Source organism: Pseudopodoces humilis, chromosome 2 (assembly GCF_049639895.1).
Source record: "Pseudopodoces humilis isolate 2021_Gansu_Grassland_sample_001 chromosome 2, ASM4963989v1, whole genome shotgun sequence".
In the NCBI taxonomy this organism is placed as follows: domain Eukaryota; kingdom Metazoa; phylum Chordata; class Aves; order Passeriformes; family Paridae; genus Pseudopodoces; species Pseudopodoces humilis.
This window is the reverse complement of record NC_142201.1, coordinates 40,189,126-40,190,412: the sequence shown is the minus strand read 5'-3', so window position 1 is coordinate 40,190,412 and position 1,287 is coordinate 40,189,126.

Here is a 1,287-nt window from a genome sequence, read left to right as displayed (position 1 = left end):
TCTTAATTTCTATAATGTTGTCCTTAACCCAGAGTCTTACTGCACTAGAAGAAAGCTCCTTTTTTCTTTCATTTGGTTTGGTTTGTGATGAGCTTGACAAGCTCACACTGATGGGAGTTGTGCTGTCTATGTATTTGCTGTGGATGTGCAGGACGTGTTTATTCCTACGGATGGAAAAAACAGTAAGATGCTACTTAGGACAACACATAAATTTAGAATTCAAGTATATGCTTAAAGATAAAAATGCATGTAAATATTTTTCTGGATTGGGGCCTAATAAACATGGCAAGGGTAGTTACAGTAGTCTCTATGTTAACAAACTGTTGGTTGTGCTCAGCAGAATGATCCATCTCCCAGTACTTCTAAGAGGAAACCCAAGTGACCACCTGCTGGATTGGTGTTGGCAGTGCCAGAGGTGGGGAAGAGGCTGTGTGCTGAACCAGTCCCAGCAATTGCTCTGGACAGAGTGATTGGGAGTAACTGTATCTGAAATACCTGCTCACTTTGTTGTTCACTAACCTGAAATTAACTGGGGTGATTTCCTTGGTGGAATTGTCAGCAGTGAGGTGGGGGTGGGGGGAAAGACTTGTTTTTCAAAACATTTCTTTTCTGAATGTAATTTTGGGTGTTTGTTTAGGTACAGTTTTTGAGTAGTTTGCACTTTAACACAAATATCTGCTTGAGATTTGAGCAGAAAATTTGATATGACATTTCCCTGACTCTGCAGCAGTTTGTTGGTTCTGTACATAAAGTCAGAACTGAGACAGGTTGTGATGTGTGTGTACTGCAGGAATGTGATATTAACTCCAGCCTTACCCTGTAATGTAACTTCAATTCTGCTGGGTGATGCAACAGGGAGTTAGTACTAAATGAAATTGTAGTAATTTTATGATTTGTGTAACAGCATCGGTACTGCAGAGACAGCTGTGTGCAAAGAGGGACTCACTTCCCACTAGCCAAGTCTTTTTTAACTTTCCTTCTATATGCACGTACTTAAAATGGGTTTGGTGTAGTTGGTGGAGTCGTGTGAATGCGCTGTGTGGTGTTACCAGGGCTGCAGCTGGTAGGAATGAGGAGTCTTCTCATTCTGTAACTGCATCTGTCATAATTAGTGACATAATTACTGAGTTTCATCAGCAGCCATTTTCTTGGAATGCAAGAATTACAGTTCATCAGTGTTCTCTTGATTGGATTTTAACTGGAAAACAATAATCAGTTGATAGGAATCTTCTCTCGCTTCAACTACTGGCACTTGAAAACCTAACCAGCCTCAGTAAAACAAATGAA